Source organism: Ranitomeya imitator, chromosome 4, assembly GCF_032444005.1.
Source record: "Ranitomeya imitator isolate aRanImi1 chromosome 4, aRanImi1.pri, whole genome shotgun sequence".
NCBI classification, from domain to species: domain Eukaryota; kingdom Metazoa; phylum Chordata; class Amphibia; order Anura; family Dendrobatidae; genus Ranitomeya; species Ranitomeya imitator.
In genome coordinates, this window is record NC_091285.1 from 595,582,399 (window position 1) to 595,604,007 (window position 21,609).

General features: G+C 41.6%; 1 protein-coding gene and 1 long non-coding RNA gene across 6 annotated transcripts in view; one reads left to right on the top strand and one right to left on the bottom strand.

Annotated features, from left to right (window-relative positions):
* Positions 1 to 18,729, top strand: part of LOC138676850 (uncharacterized) — a 52,428-nt gene extending 33,699 nt beyond the window's left edge. The window contains exons 2-3 of the long non-coding RNA XR_011320837.1: positions 14,318 to 14,392; positions 18,380 to 18,729. This is a non-coding gene — a long non-coding RNA (uncharacterized lncRNA). The remainder of the gene's footprint in view (positions 1 to 14,317; positions 14,393 to 18,379) is intronic.
* UNC5D (unc-5 netrin receptor D) overlaps positions 1 to 21,609 on the bottom strand; it is a 968,940-nt gene that overhangs the window by 178,645 nt on the left and 768,686 nt on the right. The gene's annotated exons all lie outside the window — the stretch shown is intronic.

Consider the following 21,609-nt stretch of genomic DNA (forward strand, 5'->3'; position numbering starts at 1 on the left):
AAATGTTTTACTAATAAGTACGTATATTTATATAAAATAAAAAATAAACAAAAAAGTTCACATATTTGGTATCACCACATCCAGAACAACCCTTAGCATAAAACTATCACAATAGTTAACCTCATAAAACACCATAAAAAAAGGAAAAATACTATGCTTTTTTTCTTCGCATCGCCGAACAAAAATGGAATAAAACACTATCAAAAAATGAATGTAAATAAAGATGGTATTGCTGAAAATACTATCTTGACCTACAAAAAGCAAGCTTCCATGCAGCTCTAACAACAGAGAATGGAAAAATCTATAGGTTTCAGAACAAAATGATGCAATTCTTTTTAATGTACAGTAAATCTCTGTAATTGCACTGACACGAAGAATAAAACTGTTATATCACTTTTACCACGAAGTGAATAGTATTAAAAAAAAAACCTGAATTTCTGTTTTTTGTTCTTTCTGGCTCCCAAGAATTGGAATAGGAAGCAATCAAAAATGTTGCATAGCTGAAAAATTGTATCACAAAAAAATTGAAACTTGTCCCGCAAAAAGAAGCCCGTACATGACTTTGCCAGCAGAAACATAGACAAATTATAGCTCTCAAAATATGGAGATGCAAAAACTTTTTTTTTGTAAAAAATAAAAAAAAAGCATTTTTTAATGTATGACAGCAGTCAAACATAAAAAAAGGATATAAATCTGATATTGCTGTAATCACACCAACTCATCCAATCATATATACCGCACAATATATACCGCACAATAAATGCCATAAAAAATAGAACAAATTCTTGACCTGTTGTTGATTTGTTTATTCTTCTTCCCAAAGATCGCAAGAAGGCTCTGCTCACATTTGGCTCTGCTCACATGAGTGCTTACTTCAGGGTTTCCATGTAAATCTCTGAAATAGGTGACTTAGATGGAACCTCAGGGAAAGATTCCTTATAATGTAGCAGATGGAGTCACTGTGGATGTTGACAGACCTATGATCCGGTGGTGTCTGTCTATTTAAAAAAGCGTGGTCAGTAGTGTACATGTTGCTCGGGTTTTTCCGAACACGCTCAGGTGATCTCCAAGTTTGTTAGTGTTTGGAGATTTAGTTTTCATCGCGGCGGCTGAGTGATTTACAGCTACTATGCAGCCTGAGTACATGTGGGGGTTGCCTGGCTGCTAGGGAATACCCACATGTAATCAAGCAGGCTAGTAGCTCTAAATCATTCAGCTGCCGCAAAGAAAACTAAATCTCTGAACACTAACAAATACTCGGGGATCACCCTAGCGTGCTCGGAAAAACCCGAGCAACGAGTATACTTCCTCATCACTAGTGGTCAGCCATAGTTTTGTGCACTTCGGAAAATAAGGACACAGAACAGAGGCCAGACAGAGTCCACTATAGTGAATAGATCACTCCAGGTTTTCATCTGAATCACATCATTTGAAGATTTAGATAGAAACCCTGATGTAAGATATTAGCGTACAGCACAGGATAAATGTGATTCAAAATGTTATATAAAAAGGAACCCAATAAAAGCTTCAAGTCAATCCGCGAAAAAAGTAATTCCTTACTCAGGTCTGTTGTCTGTTAATGGAAATATAGGAGACTTCCTTGTTACTGGCAGCACAAAGGCTCTGGAAAAGAGCTAAAGTTCCTTACCCTCCAAAAAAAATCCAGTTAATTCTGCGCTCCCAAATCCAAACATCCCTCTTATTTCGGAGCCCCAGTGTGTCTGAACCATATTTAGAGTCCACAAGTTTGTTACCTCTCTAGTGATGAGAGCCTGCTTAATTTATTGGGTACAGGACTCCAGAAGCACGAGCTGGGCATAATGTACGGGCACTACAATGTACTGGGCATTACAATGTATGGGCATTACAATGGCAGATTTGCAATTTTCACTGAGCAACATTTACTGCTTCTTGTTTCTGGAAAACATTCATCGAGTCAAGATCGTCACTACACCTGTAGATTATTTCCCAGAGGGTGTATTTTCCAAAATTAGGTCATTTTAGGGGGATTTTGCTCTTCTGGCACATAGGTGCTCTGTATATGAAGTCTGCAAACTGTTCTATGAAAATTTGTTCTCCAAGACTCAAATAGCAATTCTTCCCTTCCAAATCTCTTTGTTTGGCTAAGCAATACACAGTGTGCAGAATTATTAGGCAAGTTGTATTTTAGATCAATCAACCCAAAAGACTCATAAATACCAAAGCTTAATATTTTTGGAAGTTGGAGTGGTTTTTTTTAGACTTGGCTATCTTAGGAGGATATCTGTTTGTGCAGGTAACTATTACTGTGCAAAATTATTAGGCAACTTAATAAAAACCAAATATATTCCCATCTCATTTGTTTATTTTCACCAGGTAAACCAATATAACTGCACAAAATTTAGAAATAAACATTTCTGACATGCAAAAACAAAACCCCCCAAAATTATTGACCATAATAGCCACCTTTCTTTATGATGACACTCAACAGCCTTCCATCCATAGATTCTGTCAGTTGCTTGATCTGGTTACGATCAACATTGCATGCAGCAGCCACCACAGCCTCCAGACACTGTTCCGAGAGGTGTTCTGTTTTCCCTCCCTGCAGATCTCACATTTTATGAGGGACCACACGTTCTCTATGGGGTTCAGATCAGATTTGGCCGCGTGCCGGTCACATGGGCGGCACGCGGCCAATCAGAAGCCGCGACGTCATTCTCATTCACAAAACTGCTAATGCTAGGAATTGAGGACCTGCGAATGACGTCGCGGCCTCTGATTGGTCACGTGCCGGTCACATGGGCGGCACGCGACCAATCAGAAGCCGGGACGTCATTCACAGGTCCGAAAGGCGCGCTTTTTAAACAAAGAAGCCTCCCGGTTAGCAGCGTGAAGTCCAGGGGCCGCCGGAGAGGTGAGCATATCAATATTTTTTATTTTAATTCTTTATTTTACAAATCCCTATGGTTCCCAGGGTCTGAAGGAGAGTTTCCTCTCCTTCAGACCCTGGGAACCATGAGAATACCTTCCGATATTTGATGTCCCATTGACTTGTATTGGTATCGGATATCGGTATCGGCGATATCCAATATTTTTCGGGTATCGGCCGATACTATCCGATACCGATACTTTCAAGTATCGGACGGTATCGCTCAACACTACTCATAAACTGATGCTGGTCAGAATTGTAAAATCTGGCCTGGTCAGGAAGGTCAAAACAGGCTCGGGCTGAAGGGGTTCAGCTTTTATGGACAAAAGGATTTTCTCTCTCTCACTCTCTTTTCCCCCAGGTGTAATTTTCTGAGCAATTGTAAGCTTTTTAGAATTGAGATTCATGCAAATTTATTCACTGCAAATGAAATTTTTTGGGAAAATTATATGAAATCAATGAATTTGAATTTCAAAAGATCGGCTAATTTCTATTTTATTTTCCACACATGCACAGTCACCGCGTCATTTCTATGAAACATTGCCAACTTCAGTTCTTGGGATTGATGGAGATCATTCATTGATCTGTGCTACATACTGTATGTGTTTAAGGCCGGTTATTCCTATGAAGGGTACACAATGACAAGATTACTTGCATTTACAAAGTCTGGATAATGGTATTTTTCGCTTTAAGTTGTCATTACAATTATTTAGTAAAATATGACATTTCCAACAGAATATACAATAGTACTGTAATTCTCTCCATTTTTGTATCTGTGAGTGACTGCTGTGAGAGGGGAGATGAAGCTGCAGTGAGAAGACATCTTACTGCTCAAAAAGCTGTGCACAGAACTACCACCATCAAACAGAAAGAGATCATTTAACAAATAGGCATTCAAGGAGGAAAAAAACAGATGAGAAGTTAGACACACCATTGACGTCTACTAGAGATGAGCGAGTGTACTCATTTCTTGGGTTTTCCCGAGCACGCTTGGGTGATCTCCGAGTATTTGTTAGTGCTCGGAGATTTAGTTATCATCGCAGCAGCTGAGTGATTTACGGCTGCTAGCCAGCCTGAGTACATGTGGGGGTTGCCTGGTTGCTAGGGAATCCCCACAGGTATTCAAGTTGGCTAGTAGCTGTAAATCATTCAGCTGCTGGGATGAAAACTAAATCTCTGAGCAGTCATAAATACTCGGAGACCACCTGAGCGTGCTCGGAAAAACCCGAGCAACGAGTACACTCACTCATCACTAATGGCTACCTTTTTTTATTTTTGAAATGTTATGTTTCATTTATAGAAAACATGTCACATTTCATTATAATTCTATCAATTCCAACAACCTAAAATTCATTTTCGCTGAATTTACAATCCACGCTAGTACATGTTTTGTCTATTGGTTGCCGCTATTATACTGGTCAGGCTCTAAAAAAAAGCCGTGTTTGGCCTGGTTGGCTTTTTTGTGTATTCTTTTGCTGAGAAAGGTATTCAGTATTCAGGAAAGAGAACAGATACAATAAGCTGCCAGCAAGTCATGCAGTAAATCAGTGCTGGAAAGATACATTTACTGATCTAAGCACATATTATTTTTGGACGTCTCCTATTAATACTGACACATAGCTAATTTATTACATCGTTATTACTGTATTGGTTTGCAAATAATTATAATTGAAATGAAATAATGTTTGTATTTTAATGAGACATTCATTCTTTCTATAATGGGCTGGATGGCATTATCTGTAAAGCAAGTTACACAAGTAAAAAAAAAAAAACTTCACCCTGCACTAACCAGCTAATTACGGTAAATGTATATATTTTATTCATAATTTTCAACCCATCTTCAATGTCTTTTCTCATTTTTTCTACAAACTTTTATTAGGTATTCATCATTGATGCTCATATTCTTAAAGTCTTGGTCGGGCTACTCTCTCACACTAAGTGAAGTCACATTAAATCACAAACTCGAAGAAGCTTAGCAACTCACTGTATGCTGTTGTACTTTGAACTTCAAGAGGACCTTTCACCAAATTTTTCATGTTCAACGCAACACATGATGTAATAGGCACTAAAAAGCAGAACAAAATGTGTTTTGCTTTAATTCTCCCTCTCTGTTGCAGACATGTTTAGTGTGTGTATACAGTATATATGTGTGTCTATATATACAGTACAGACCAAAAGTTTGGATGCACCTTCTCATTTAAAGATTTTTCTGTATTTTCATGACTATGAAAATTGTACATTCACACTGAAGGCATCAAAACTATGAATTAACACGTGTGGAATTATATACTTAACAAAAAAGTGTGAAACAACTGAAAATATGTCTTATATTCTAGGTTCTTCAAAGTAGCCACCTTTTGCTTTGATGACTGCTTTGCACCCTCTTGGCATTCTCTTGATGAGCTTCAAGAGGTAGTCACCGGAAATGGTCTTCCAACAATCTTGAAGGAGTTCCCAGAGATGCTTAGCATTTGTTGGCTCTTTGGCCTTCACTCTGCGGTCCAGCTCACCCCCAACCATCTCGATTGGGTTCAGGTATGGTGACTGGAGGCCAAGTCATCTGGCGTAGCACCCCATCACTGTCCTTCTTGGTCAAATACCCCTTACACAGCCTGGTGGTGTGTTTGGTGACATTGTCCTGTTGAAAAATAAATGATGGTTCAACTAAACGCAAACCGGATGGAATAGCATGCCACTTCAAGATGCTGTGGTAGCCATGCTGGTTCATTATGCCTTCAATTTTGAATAAATCCCCAACAGTGTCACCAGCAAAGCACCCCCACACCATCACACCTCCTCCTCCATGCTTCACGGTGGGAACCAGGCATGTAGAGTCCATCCGTTCACCTTTTCTGCATCATACAAAGACACGGTGGTTGGAACCAAAGATCTTAAATTTGGACTCCTCAGACCAAAGCACTGATTTACACTGGTCTAATGTCCATTCCTTGTGTTCTTTAGCCCAAACAAGTCTCTTCTGCTTGTTGCCTGTCCTTAGCAGTGGTTTCCTAGCAGCTTTTTTTACCATGAAGGCCTGCTGCACAAAGTCTCATCTTAACAGCTGTTGTAGAGATGTGTCTGCTGCTAGAACTCTGTGTGGCATTGACCTGGTCTCTAATCTGAGCTGCTGTTAACCTGCGATTTCTGAGGCTGATGACTTGGATAAACTTATCCTCAGAAGCAGAAGTGACTCTTGGTCTTCCTTTCCTGGGGCGGTCCTCATGTGAGCCAGTTTCTTTGTAGCACTTGATGGTTTTTGCAACTGCACTTGGGGGCACTTCAAAAGTTTTCCCAATTTTTCGGACTGACTGGCCTTCATTTCTTAAAGTAATGATGTCCACTCGTTTTTCTTTACTTAGCTGCATTTTTCTTGCCATAATACAAATTCTAACAGTCTATTCAGTAGGACTATCAGCTGTGTATCCACCAGACTTCTGCTCAACACAACTGATGGTCCCAACACCATTTATAAGGCAAGAAATCCCACTTATTAATCCTGACCTGAAAACCGATATGGGGACTACCTCTTGAAGCTCATCAACAGAATGCCAAGAGTGTGAAAAGCAGTTATCAAAGCAAAAGGTGGCTACTTTGAAGAACCTAGAATATGACATATTTTCAGTTGTTTCACACTTTTTTGTTAAGTATATAATTCCACATATTTTAATTCATAGTTTTGATGGCTTCAGTGTGAATTTACAATTTTCATAGTCATGAAAACACAGAAAAATCTTGAAATGAGAAGGTGTGTCCGAACTTTTGGTCTGTAATATAAATATATATATAATCTTTTAGATTTACTCTGCAATACTTTTCTGTCATTTGATTGGTAATTATCCTGAAGAAGAGGTTGGCACAGCCTGAAAACGCAGTGATTATACTGAAGTTGATTCTTCCCCATTTGACTTTCAAATTTATTACCAGCAGTATAGCACTTTGTTCGTATTCCTTTTCCTTTAAAGCATTTCTATCAATTTTGATATTTAAAGAGAATCTGTCAGCAAGTTTTTCCTACCTCTTCTGAGAGCAGCCTGATGTAGGCAAAGAGAAGCTGAATCCAAATATGTACAACTTTGATTACTGAGTGAAGCTGTGCTTGATAAGATAGGCATCACTGAAATCTGTGTTTTAACTCCTTCAGTTTACATTGCAAAAATTTGCTGACAGATTCCTTTAAGTCACAGCTAAGAACATTGTTAAAAATGCTTGTTTCACAATTATCTTGCCCCTGGAAACAGGCTGCCGATCACCCGAAGAACGAGTAAAGCACTTGTTCATTTGGTTAGGTTATATTTTATGCAGCATAAAAGATCACTGTTCTTTATAGTGCATTGACTTAACGTTGTTGCGATAAAAACTGGGATAAAGCTGGGGTCTACCACCACCCATTATAATTCAATATTCTTGTGTCTGTAATTTATTCTTGGAAAGCCAATTTAATGGTTTGTATTATGCTGTTTTATACATTCACTCAGTCATTTCCTGGTAGTCCATGTGGGAGAGGGGCAGTACAGCTGTGTTTAGCTGTATCATATTATAAACTCTTCTAGTAGCTCTCCTCCTCTTGTAAGGGGTGTACCGGGACCGCATCATACTCCACTCCCTTCTCTTGTGTTGATACGGTTGTAATTAATGTGAAGTATGTGCATCTTGCTTTTCCCTACTGTGAATATTTAATAATGCTTCTATATGTATAATATAACGTATATATTTGTTATAGTGTGCACTTGCTAATAGGGAAAGCGTAGTACTCATTTCTGGCCACTAGATTGGGCATTATAGTAGAAGTAATATAGTACAGTGAAACCAGTTAGAAGACAATTAAACATAGGAGGGGTCAGCTGCAGCTAAGTGAGGAAGAACTCCCTCATTTGAAGGTGAAGGGCCTGGAAGTCCAGGCAGGCTTAAGTGCAAGAAGCTAAAGACAGAAGCAGTGACAATACAGGGACACAGGTGGCTCCATAATGTGGCAATTTATTGCATGGGCTGACGCCCTCAGATCCGGTGCGAAACAGCCGAGGGTTCCCCCAAACGCAGTGAGTGTGAATAAGGAGGATGCTGTGTCACTACAATAGACAGTACAGATGGGCAGGTCGCTTGCCATGTGGCAACTGACTTCGGAGGCTGATACTCTCATGTCTGGGGCGAAACAAACTAGAGAAGGTCTAACCGTATCAGGGCTGAACAGGGAGGATGCTGAGGAACCGTATATAATGGTCTGACCCGGGTATGTGCTGTGTGACAGAGGGAAAGTGCAGGGAAATAGAAAGAAATGTGCAATGTGAAACCTGTTGCAAATGCTGTGAAGAATATGGATGTTCTGCGTAAAGAAAAGAGTAAAGTTGTTCATATGAAAGTTGAAATGGACTGTGTCTCAATCTGTGCAATCTAACGGGAGCCTACAGCGGAGCAGGGGGGACTATGACAGCACAGAAAGTGAAACCACAGGTGTGCAAAGTAATAGACATTATTTTCATGTGATGAGAGGCTAGGGCACAGACGCCCCGGTATCCTCGGCTATTACTATGGCCCTGGCCCTCCCTCACACTCTCATAGCACTATCTCTTCTGCTGTGCTGCCCATCCCCTGGCAGTGCTTGTCCAGGTATGGTGTGCAGTTAATCACAGTTTTATCTGTTGTGTTCAACTTTTAATTACTCTGCAGAGAGATCAAGCAAAATAAGCACAACAGACATAAGTGAAATTACTGACATCTTTGTTTCAACTCCTAAGGCCGGGGTCACACTAGCGTATTGCATCCGATGCGAGATCATCGGATGTGATATGCTAATGACACTCGGCTCCTGCTCGCAGCAAAACAGGAGGCGAGTGTCATGCGTCTGTGCCCCGATTCTTTCGCACAGGGAGGATCGGAGCAGAGCTGTGGAGGAGGCGGAGAAATGAATTTGTCCATCTCCTCCATTGCTGGGGTCCGCTTATAGCGCACATCACTTGGATGATATCCGAGTGGTGTGCGCTGTCTCACTCGCACCCGTAGGCTTATATGGGTGCGAGTGAGCCGAGAGTTGTCCTCGGTCCGAGACAATCGCAGCATGCTGCGATTGTCTCGGACCGAGGAAAATGGCTGACAAAAAGTCGGCTGCTGGGAGCTACCCCATAACTTAACATTGGTCCGAGTGCAATGCAATTTTTTTATCGCATTGCACTCGGCCGTTTAAAACACCAGTGTGACCCTAGCCTAACAGGCTGTGTGGGGTCAAGAGCAGTAGAGCATAGGTAACAATGGTTAAGAGGAGAGCTAATAAAAGGGTTTGTGACACAGCTAAACTCATCTGTGCTGCCCCTCTCCATACATGGATTGCCATGAGATGAAAGCTCAAACATGTCAGTGATCACTTAGTTACATATGTTGAAAATAGGTTACATAAGTTACCTAGGTCCATCAAGTTCAACCTTTATCCACCAATTATACATCCACTGACATTAAACTATCTACAACTGTGTGAAAAAGTGTTTGCAACTTCCTGACTTCCTATTCTTTTGCATGTTTGTCACATGTTTCAGATCACCAAACAAATGTAAGCAATAGACAAAGATAACACAAGTAAATGCAAAATGCAGTTTTTAAATGGAGGTCTTTATTATTAAGGGAAAAATAAATCCAAACCTACAGGGCCCTGTGTGAAAAAGTGATTGCTCCCTGTTAGGGTTGGCAGATAAAATAAATAATAAAGCGCAATCGCAACCTGGGGTACACCGTGCACAGATGGAAAACTGCTGCTAGAAAACAATGACAGAACACACTACGAGCGATTACTTGTACACACTGGGTTAATGCCACTCAGTGTGAACAGGATGCTGAGTTCCGACCTCTGTTACCCCACAGGAAGGAACAGTACAAACAAGTACTGTTATGATCAGGTGACCATGGAGCAGCATGAAAACTTTCACTGGAGTAGGTGGTAACTATACTGACCGCAAATCCTGATTTTAACACCGCAACTATAAGTAGCCATGGGGTGTGCCTAACAAAACCTAGACACCTCGTCACAGCCGGAGGACTAAATACCCCTATAGATGGAAATAGGAAATCTACCTTGCCTCAAAGCAGAACCCCAAAGGATAGGCAGCCCCCCACAAATATTGACTGTGAGCAGTAGAGGAAAAGACACACGTAGGCAGGAAACAGGATTTAGCAAAAGAGGCCAGTCTAGCTAAAATAGGAAAGTATAGGACAGGATACTAAGCGGTCAGCAGGACTAATTAATCCTGTACACCTAAATATCCCAGTCAGAACTGCAATCAGCAGATACACCTGGCCAGGACTTTGACTCAGAGACAACTGCATTCCCACCTTCAACCACTGGAGGGAACCCTAAAGCAGAATTCACAACAAAGTACCAAGTGCTCTGTCCTGTTAAACGTCACAAGACAAGCACGGGAACTGAACTCGTACATAGAAACTAAAGAGATGCTCTGCAACTGATCTGTCAATTGCACACAGAAACAAAACAAATGCTGAGCATAGTACCCTGACTATGGTTAAGCTTGTGGGCCGTGGGGTACTCAGTACCAGGTCCTTCGGTTCACAGGGAGATGTCACGGTGGCTGACCCGGTCCGTGGCCCTGGGACAGCCGTGTAAAAGGGAAAGACCTTTAAAGGGATAAAGTTTGCGTTCGTGACACCACCTGTGGTATTCGGTCAGGGTGACCGACGCTACTTTAAGGGGTCCGCTGGGGTGATGTTACGGCAGCTAGATGGTATACCTTCCCACAGGTCAAGTATGTCCCCAGGGCTTCCCAGTATGTAGATGGTAGTATGGTGAATGGCGCAGTAAAGAACAAGGACACAAGGTTGCAGTCTCTTTACCTTTACTGAAGACTTCAGCATCCACAGTCTAGAGCACCAGATCACAGGGCAGGCAGAGTCCGGCCGGTTTGGAGGCAAGTCCAGAGTTCCCTTGTCCAAGGGGAAATCAGTAGCCTTCCCTTGCACTGCGTTGGTGTATTCCCTGCAAAAATGCGATGTTTCGCTCTCTGTCCCCCCGTGTAGGATAGGACAAAACCAGTATGACTGGTGACTTGAGCCTGTTTATAAGGTTTCTTAGATAACCCGGCTCTATAGGTGTCACCGTGCCTCCTGGGTGTAGGTGCGGACAGGTAACCTGCAATTAGCTGTCCTTCGTGTCTCTGAAAAAAGGTGTAGAGGTCCTTACTCCCTCAGTGTTCCGGCTACCGGGATTTTGCGCCTCAGAAGGAGACAGCTTGAGTGGGGCTGGTCCCCTTCTGGTATCCTCTCCTTTGCTTCAACTTTCTTCACGCTCGCTGCAATACAATTCTGCCTTTCAATGTCTCTTTCTGGGAGCTGCAGCTCTGAGAGCATGCACAGCTCCTTTAACCTTCTATCCTCCTCAGACTCTGGTCTGGAACTCCCTAACAGAATTCCTGACTGGAGCCCTGTCAGGAACTGACTCCTGTCTGGAACTAACTTTCTCTACAGACTAACAGTTATATTTATATATGGGGAGTGTCCTAATAAATAGGAGCAGGAGCTCCCCCAGGTGGCCTGGAGTGTGAATGTGTTGCATGTTTGTGATACCTGGATGCAGTTATCCTTTCTTTGCCTCCAAACATAGCATCACTCTCCCTGAGAGGAAAGCAATACCACTGCGATGACCAGGACCCTGGTGCGCCGCACTTGCTCTGAAACTCTACTGTGCTAACTCTACACATGTAGGTAATAGATGCTAAGCCAAATGGCTAATTGCCCCCACTGATGTTAGCTGCCTGCCTTCATGTACAGTCCCAAAGCTAGACAGACAAGCAACACTTGCAGACAGAATGGTAGGGTTTTCACTCACATAGCCACACACAAATGATACTAGCACACCGGCATGCACCTCTGAGAACCTTTTATACACTAGGCTCATGTCCAGTCGGACAGGACCTTGCCTGTGGACCAATCTGGCACTGCCACATCACCAGAGCAGCTGACGTCCGACCACCAATGAGAAGACGCCACATCACGGACATGCTCAGTGTCTTAGACTCCAGAGTTCTGGAAGGTCACAAGGCACCGTGAGACCGGAGTGGCACCAAAAAGAGGTGAAGATACCAGAGGGTGAGTTTAAGAGTAGGGGCAGGGACCTTAATTTAGAAATACCAATCTAGTGTAAAGGTCGGCCAGAGCAGTAGTCGTGGCTGGGTCTCTCTGGCAAGATATACCCTGGCCTCCCCTTACAGAAGATTCACATTTCTCTGGTTCTCCACTTGCCTCTTCATTCCTGGAATTAACAGGGCCTACCATAATTTAGTGGGGTCGCCTTTGGCTTCATTTGAATGAACAGAGACACAGTCCAAGTATAACTCAAAATGCAAAACTTTACTTTCGGATCTTTGCAACACATAAAGATACTTTCCATCAACATCAATAGTTTCCATGTTACACGATGCTGCATCTCTCCCTTCTCTTTTCTCCCTGTCACACGGCTCGAGATCGGGTCGTACCTCACTGAACATTTTCCCGGCGTCCTCGTTGTGCACGCTCACTGTATGCAGGGGGTCCCTCATCCATTTCACCCCGGCACCCAGGGAGTCTACCCGTGTTAGCAATCTCCACATCCGGAGTGACCCGCCTATCTGTCCTGCCGCGTTCTGTCCTGCAGTATCCTTCCTAGGAAACTCAATCCTTTGTTCCTTCAATATCTTCTCTCGCATCTGTCACTCCGCTAGGTGACCCACTGTCTCTGGATGGCTGGGCTTCTACTTCAATGTTGCTGGGTGCTAGGTAGCTCGGGCATATCACCCGCCCAAGCATTACGGGCTTCCTGCCCCTGACCGACTAAACCTCAAGAAGTCCGGCTATCTTAGGGTATGTGTCCACGTGCAGGAAAGGCTGCGTGTCTGACGCTGCATAGAGCCGCAGCGTCAGACACGCAGCGTCCAGATGTTACAGCATAGTGGAGGAGATTTAATGAAATCCCGTCTCCACTATGCGTGGTAACACGCACGCGGCGGCCCTGCGACTCCGGACATGCTGCACGTCTTTTCAGATCGCAGCATGTCCGTATATCTTGCGGCGACGCTGCGTCGCCGCAAGATATAGCACAGGGCCCTATGGTGGGGAGCGATGATGCCGGATGTGTGCTGTGAACACATCCGGCATCATCGCGTCCCAGAAAGGGGGCGGGACTTACCGCAGAGCGGCTAAGCCGCTCCGGCGATACCGCCGGCCATCCTGAAAGTGGACACATACCCTTACTGCCCAGCTAACCCCTCCTATGTTAACTATCTACAGGGAGGCTAACACTCAAGAACTCGGTGCCTCCATCTAGTGTCTTAACTGTCAACCGCACTGTCCCCATAAAATACACTGTACAGCAGAAAATATATTAAAACATTACACATGGCTTAAGGGGTTAGGGGGTACCGCATAGTCCTTGTAACCCCTTACACTAGCGCTGCAATAATAAAACTTGCTGAAGAGTTGATATAATGTTATCTATTTGCTGAAAATGTAGATACCTTTATAACCAGGATACTGGGTAGGACGCATGGTCATTCAACACTGAGTGCTCAAATCAATGGACCCATAGCAGCCATTTTATGTGCCTTATTTGACTTTACTTTATTTCTTGGGAACAACGAGAAATACTGTAAAAGTCTACTCCCGGAAAATTGAATATTCCGAATTTTTCACACAGTTTTAGAAAATAAGAATTCAGGAAAATTACTTTTACTCTGTTTCCAAAATAATATTTTACTGATCCCACTTAACCCATTACTTGCCAAATTAGCAATTTTCATTATTATTATTTTTTTTTAAAGACAGATTTTTTAATGATTTGGGTCCTAATGAATCAGAAACATAATTTGCAAAATTTTTTACAAGTACGGATTTTTCAGAAAAGGGCTTCCCAATATTCAATTAAAAATGACAATGATATGATTTCCTATTTTGAAAACATTCATTTTTCAAACACAACACAACAAATTGGACCTAATTATAAAAGTTATAAAATCGTAGCTGCTAGAAGCTAAAGATTAGGCGTCCCAAAAAAGTATTGGTAGATAATGGATTAATAAGTAAAAAAAAATAAATATTAATTGAAACGCAAGTTTGGTCCAGAATTGAGAGCATCGCTTATCTGCATGGGCACCAACCTGGGGTTGCTACAAAGGACTTTTCTCAACAGAAACCTCATTTCCCCAGAGAGAGCAATAGGAATCCGCTAATTATCAGGCGCTGGCACTGTGCCGCACTTGACAGTTAGTTTATATATACAGGAGCAGAATGCGACATGTAAAAAGACAAGTTTGAAAGGTCGGTGATATGCTTGTGAATTAAGCAATGGAGGGGACTGTGTCACCGTCTCTGGGTCTTTGTGTGACAGCCATGAAGTCACACTGAAATGTTGATTGTATTAAGGCTTCTTCTGTGCCCTGACAGAACAAGGACTATCCCATCTACCAACAGTTCTCCAGGACAGGAGAAGAGATGAGCTATTCCTGGACACCCTTCATGGTATCATCATTATATTTAGACTGCAGATCTTATTAGCAAATGTCTAGATTCTTTCTATTATCATCTCACTTTGTAGCTTTTAGTTTTTAGTGATGTGAATGGAAACAAACATAAAAAAGCTAATTAGAAAGATCGTCATGTAACATATTTATTAATGATGTCATAAGTATAATAAGATGTAGGATGAAATCAGATGTGCACACATTCAATAAAAAAAGAGGACAGCACAAAAGAGCTCACAATGATATTCTACAACTGAGAAAGACGGGTGTAACGGAAAGAACCAAACCAATCTATTTTTTACTTCCAGAAAGTTGGGCAAAGTTGTAACCATGGGGGAGAGGACTAGAGATGAGCGAATATGTTCGGAAAACGATCGCAGAATCCAAATTTGCCATATTCATACCATATTAATACCCTATTCATGCCAAATTTATGTTTGACGATTGTTTCCAAACATATTTTCTCATCTCTATTCCCATTGACTCCAATGGTGTCCGGCTATGATTGGCGAATATTGGAAATACGCTGATAGTAATCCAAACCAATTATTGAAAAATTATCTCATCTCTAGAGGGGGCAGAGATTACAATCACATCCAATCCATGACCATAATTAACAAGTATGTGATCCATTCATTATATGATCATGGTGCTTAGGTTCCTACTATAGTGATATTGTGGTACCTAGCAATTAGTTGTGACAACAGTCTCTAATACTCTAGTTTTAAACAACTTACTCTGTTGTCAATACCCCGTCATAGTGTGAATTTTACCTCAGCTATGACATCACTTTATTTTTATGTTCATTTGTAGCTTCACTGTTTTTCCTGTAGTGCTTCTTTCCCTCTAATTTTCTTCTATCGTGACCTCATATTATTCCTGTCCTGTGACATCACTGTGTTTATCATCCCTGTCCTGTGACATCACTGTGTGTATTATCCCTGTCCTGTGACATCACTGTGTTTATCATCCCTGTCCTGTGACATCACTGTGTATTATCCCTGTCCTGTGACATCACTGTGTTTATCATCCCTGTCCTGTGACATCACTGTGTGTATTATCCCTGTACTGTGACATCACTGTGTTTATTATTCCTGTCCTGTGACATCACTGTGTGTATTATCCCTGTACTGTGACATCACTGTGTTTATTATTCCTGTCCTGTGACATCACTGTGTGTATTATCCCTGTACTGTGACATCACTGTGTTTATCATCCCTGTCCTGTGACATCACTGTGTGTATTATCCCTGTACTGTGACATCACTGTGTTTATTATTCCTGTCCTGTGACATCACTGTGTTTATCATCCCTGTCCTGTGACATCACTGTGTGTATTATCCCTGTCCTGTGACATCACTTTGTTTATTATCCCTGTGATGTGACATCACTGTGTGTATTATCCCTGTACTGTGATATCACTGTGTTTATTATCCCTGTCCTGTTACATCACTGTGTTTATCATCCCTGTCCTGTGACATCACTGTGTGTATTATCCCTGTCCTGTGACATCACTGTGTTTATCATCCCTGTCCTGTGACATCACTGTGTGTATTATCCCTGTCCTGTGACATCACTGTGTGTATTATCCCTGTCCTGTGACATCACTGTGTTTATTATCCCTGTCCTGTGACATCACTGTGTTTATTATCCCTGTCCTGTGACATCACTTTGTTTATTATCCCTGTGATGTGACATCACTGTGTGTATTATCCCTGTACTGTGACATCACTGTGTTTATTATCCCTGTCCTGTGACATCACTGTGTTTATTATCCCTGTCCTGTGACATCACTGTGTGTATTATCCCTGTCCTGTGACATCACAGTGTTTATTATCCCTGTCCTGTGACATCTCTGTGTTTATTATCCCTGTCCTGTGACATCACTGTGTGTATTATCCCTGTCCTGTGACATCACTGTGTGTATTATCCCTGTCCTGTGACATCACTGTGTTTATTATCCCTGTCCTGTGACATCACTTTGTGTATTATCCCTGTGATGTGACATCACTGTGTGTATTATCCCTGTCCTGTGACATCACTGTGTTTATTATCCCTGTCCTGTGACATCTCTGTGTTTATTATCCCTTTACTGTGACATCACAGTGTTTATTATCCCTGTCCTGTGACATCACTGTGTGTATTATCCCTGTCCTGTGACATCACTGTGTTTATTATCTCTGTCCTGTGACATCACTGTGTTTATTATCCCTGTCCTGTGACATCACAGTGTTTATTATCCCTGTCCTGTGACATCTCTGTGTATATTATCCCTGTCCTGTGACATCTCTGTGTTTATTATCCCTTTACTGTGACATCACAGTGTTTATTATCCCTGTCCTGTGACATCACTGTGTGTATTATCCCTGTCCTGTGACATCACAGTGTTTATTATCCCTGTCCTGTGACATCTCTGTGTTTATTATCCCTGTCCTGTGACATCACTGTGTGTATTATCCCTGTCCTGTGACATCACTGTGTGTATTATCCCTGTCCTGTGACATCACTGTGTTTATTATCCCTGTCCTGTGACATCACTTTGTTTATTATCCCTGTGATGTGACATCACTGTGTGTATTATCCCTGTACTGTGACATCACTGTGTTTATTATCCCTGTCCTGTGACATCACTGTGTTTATTATCCCTGTCCTGTGACATCACTGTGTTTATTATCCCTGTCCTGTGACATCACAGTGTTTATTATCCCTGTCCTGTGACATCACTGTGTATATTATCCCTGTCCTGTGACATCACAGTGTTTATTATCCCTGTCCTGTGACATCACTGTGTATATTATCCCTGTCCTGTGACATCTCTGTGTTTATTATCCCTTTACTGTGACATCACTGTGCATATTATCCCTGTCCTGTGACATCACTGTGTTTATTATCCCTGTCCTGTGACATCTCTGTGTATATTATCCCTGTCCTGTGACATCTCTGTGTATATTATCCCTGTCCTGTGACATCACTGTGTATATTATCCCTGTGTTGTGACATCACTGTGTTTATTATCCCTGTCCTGTCACATTACTGTATTTTTTTATACCTGTACTATGACTTTGCACCAAATTTTTGGAATTGGACACCGGATGTGATAGTGGCCGCAGGGTGGAATAAAATATTTTGTTTGCCTTTAATTTCGCCTTTCCATTGCGGAGATACTAGCAATCAAATATTTGGCATCAAATGAGTTAACTTTTGTTAAGTCCAAGTATGTACTATCAGATAGCAAGTTATACAGGAAGAAGTACAGTCCCCCAGTAAAAACACCCACTTTGCTGAACAAAAGTTAACTCATTACGTGCCAAATCCTTTAATTGCTAATATCTTTGCAACAGAGGGGAGAAATTAAAAACACAAAAGTGTTTTATTCTGCTCCGCAGCCGCCATTGCAGCTCAACAAGTGAAGTTTGATGAAAAGTCTTATCGTCACCAAACTGTGAGATCACTGCTTACTATCACTGCGGCCTGGCATTACTCTGCTTCCTTTCCCTCTACTGTGACACTATTTTCTGTTTCCTCCTATGATAGGTCATCGCTGTGTTAATTATTATCTCTGTATTGTGACTTCATTATTTTTATTTTGCCGGTATGGTTATATCACTATGCTTTTCACCCTATATACAGTAACTGTACTGATTCCACAGTATCTAACACTTTGAGCCGCTTGTCCTCTTCACAAGGTACATGATCATCCGTGTAAAGTATCTGTACATATAAAGGACGTCTATTTTGGGACACCGCCCTACTAGTATTTCTTGTAAATTATTCACTGTTTTAGCTGATAAACAAGATGCAGCTCCTAACAGGTCCTAACTTATTTATGTGATGTGTCACAGTTCACACCTGTACTGACAAAAAGCAATTCAGTCAGAACATGAGTTCTATGCTACAATTTCTCAGTGAGTTTATTTTACCTTATTATTATTATTATTATATTATTATATATTTTGTTTACTTATATAGTGCCGTTAATTCCATAGCGCTCTACAGACATCATCATCATCTCCATCCCCATTGGGGTTCACAATCTAGATTCCCTATCGGCATGACTTTGGAGTGTGGTAGGAAACTGGAGAACCTGGAGGAAATGTACGCAGAATTCAGCAAACTCAAAACAGCAGAATATCACACTATACAGAAGATTTGAATTTGTCGGCCTAAAAAACAGACGTGTGATGAAGTGGACATGGGTTTTAACATTTATCTAAAGGGATTGTTTGCTACTTTTACTTTGTATCTAAAAGAGGCCCATGATTATGCGTACATTAAAAATGGTCAAGATGGACAACACCTTTTATATGATAATGTTACAAAAAAATTACATACAGTAATCATGCAATTGAATCATGCTGTTTTTTTTAAACCATGTGCAAAAGGTCACGCCATATTACACATAATTTTCATACAGACCCCCAGTCAAATCACTATTCTTGAGTAGTTAATGGGCATTCCTAGCTTAAAGGAAGTCCATCACTACGTGTCACGGGGCAGCAATAGGAAAACAGGAGATGAGGAATCTGGGCCCCTGAACTGCCCCTCAGGCTAGGGGAAGCCCTGTCTTTCCTTAACCTGGGGGTACCCTTGAAGGTAGGGAGGTCCAAGTCACCGACATGTCCCTGTCTCCTGTTAAACCCTGTACTAAACCCCCAACCCCCACCCCACGGGGTGAACAGTGTAAACAGCACCACAAAGCAAATAAACAATATAAGAGTGAGGGGAACATGATACCAAAAGGTGAATGCACAAACTACAAAGGGGCAAAGAAACAATAACACCACACTTAGCTTTCTCTGCTGCAATGCACCACACAGCAGAGTAAGGCACCAGGAATAAGTATTCAACTGTAGAACAACAGCACTCAGCAAGCTCCTATTCCAGCAAGGTTGGTCTCCAAAGGGACTGTATAACCAACAGTCAGCTGAAGCACCAGGTGACCATATAACGGATGGTGGGAGTGGTCACAAACATCAGCCGACCCAGCAGCAATGCAATAACACCAGCGGCCACCGGGGGGAGAAAACTGCATTAACCCCCAATGACCAGAAAGGAAAAAAGGTTAAAATCTGAAGGAAACCAGATCTGCCACAGATCCAAACATGGATCGTGACACTAGGTTTATACCTCTTAATCTGAAGACAGCATGTAATATAGATAGATTCCAGCAATAAGCAGCTTGCTGGGCTTCTTGCTGTAGTTTTGTCAAGTTTTGTCAGATTCACTGTTTTATCTACTCTAGATCTACTAGTCCTCTCAATAATGATCTTTGAAGAACTCCACCAACATCACTGATTGGAAGCTTCCTTCTTACATTGGTCATAGGCAGATAGTTACCAACTTATGGGACGGGAACAGCAGGAGCTTCTAAATATTAGGAACTACATAGCAGGATATCACAACTGAGACAACTAGTAGAGCTGCAAGAGATTAAATAGCGCTTTAGCATAATTATCAAAACTACAGCCTAGAAAGTGACAGAGGTCTCAAAAAGAGTGTTTGTGGCCCTATTTTATACGATTCTCAAATGGGCCAGTGTATATTCTGCACTTTAATCTGAATGGAAAACTCCAAACAAATTTCTCCCCATATGAATATACCCCAGGGTCTGGGCATACAATGACTTTATTCTGTCGGCGGAGCCGCTGAGGTTTCACTAGTCAAATCTGCTTCAAAAGATAGCTCATGATCTTTTTACAGAGGCGGCTTTGCTGGCGTTCTTTTGCAGCTTCTCAGCTGTTGGCGTCTTCTCCCTGTACTTTCAACTATAAAGAGGGGGCGCCTTCATTCAGAGGAATTGAAGTGTTACTTCCGCTAACCGCTTTAAAGTTTGTGAACACTGAAGTGGTTGAAAGAGGTAGCAAAAGATCACATGTGAACCGTTATGTCGTTTTTACATTGCAGTGCATTATGTTCATGTTGTGCAGGGCTTTTTCAGCTGCATTCCCATCAGAACCTGCCTGTTGTGTGCACATACCCAAAGGCCACGTGCACAAGTTCAGCATTTGGTCAGTTTTTTACTGCAGTATTTGTAATCCAAAACCAGGAGTGGAACAATCAGAGGAAAAGTATAATAGAAACACGTCACTATTTCTGTATTTTTCACCCACTCCTGGTTTTGACTTACAAATACTGGAGTAAAATACTGACCAAATGCTGAGTGTGTGAACGTGACCTTAGGGTTAAAAGAATTTTCTCCGACATGTTATAAGTATCACCTTGTATCCTGGAGGTACAGGAACTGGAAGAAAGGAAATTATTATTGATCTTAATGATAATATAATATACAACCTAGAAAGTCAATTTTCACAAATTTCCATTAATTTCAATGGAGTGCTGACAAACAGCAAAACCGTATGGGATGTGAAGTGAACAGTGGCTTCTCAAACCTGCTGCAGATTTTACATTTGGACCCAGGAGTTTTAAAGTGACTCTGTCAGCAGATCAGTACAATTACAGCGATATCAAACTTGTTAAAAAAATATATATTTAACTAACGACAAAAAAATTCTGAAATGTCAAACTCCCAGTATGATGCAGGCTCAGCTCCTGAAGCTGCATTGAGGACCTCAATGAATTAGAAATTCCAATGTTGGGAAGCGATTACAGGGTTAATTAGAAAAATGTTTCTCATATACTCTATCTGAGAATTTTGTGTTAATAAAGGTGGTCCTCTGCTCAGGTTACCCATTTCTCTGCCAGAATTACGCAAAATTACAAAAGCATCTCTGTCTCTCTGGAGGACATGCCCTGTATTTCACAAAAAGCCTAGTAATTTGATTTGGCACTGTGTTATGCTTAATTTCCTCTGTAACACAGCAAGGCAATTACTTTGGCTTTCCTGACAGATTACATCTGATTGAAGGGTAGATATAACACTGGTCCAACCTGTGCAGCCACATAAGTGACCAAGAAATAAGGTGCCATTACCACTTCCAAGGTAGGTGGAATTGTGCATTACAATGAGCTATTGGACTGTTTAGGGCCAATAATTTTATTCTTGCACAGGAGCCCTGTGTCTGTTCCTTATCTGATTGGACTGCCAGCATGGAGACACTTTCTTTTCAACTGCATCTTCTAACAAATAAGGATTATCAAAGTGGGCAACTTCTTTAAGGGGGCCTAGCGCAAATGAGAATTAAAAGCACTACGCGGAAATGGCTATTAGTACACAGAAAACAGTAAATTGAGCTGTGCTCTTCAGCTTTGAATCTGA